The sequence below is a fragment of the Austrofundulus limnaeus genome, unplaced genomic scaffold (assembly GCF_001266775.1).
Source record: "Austrofundulus limnaeus strain Quisiro unplaced genomic scaffold, Austrofundulus_limnaeus-1.0 Scaffold1135, whole genome shotgun sequence".
NCBI lineage: Eukaryota > Metazoa > Chordata > Actinopteri > Cyprinodontiformes > Rivulidae > Austrofundulus > Austrofundulus limnaeus.
The window spans coordinates 70,805-71,268 of record NW_013953537.1 but is presented as its reverse complement, the minus strand read 5'-3'; positions in this window follow the sequence as shown (position 1 = coordinate 71,268).

Below are 464 nucleotides of genomic sequence, written 5' to 3'. Positions count from 1 at the left end.
ATAAATGGGAGAAGTCTTTCATATTGTTGTTGACTATTGTTTACTGTTAGACATGTTTTTTTACCCTTCTTCCTGAAACATCAATAAACCTGTAGACTCCAATTCAACATCTTCAGAGTCATGATGTTGGGAAGGTGTTCATTTGGCTGTCAAGTCATATTCAAGGACAGTACAATAAGGGACTAGTTCTGAAATTACTTTTAACCCCCCAGATTGATGGCAGCAACAATTGCATCTCTAAAGTCTTTACTCATGTCTTTCCATTTGTGTGAACACACCTGTGTTCCTCAAGGCAAACTGTACACAGAATTTTCCATTCTTGCATTTGTTATGGTTATGAAGTACAGCGAGTAAAATAAGTATTGAACACGTCACCAATTTTCTCAGTAAATATATTACTAGAGGTGCTAATGACATGAAATTTTCACCAGATGTCGGTAACAACCCAAGTGATCCATACATAC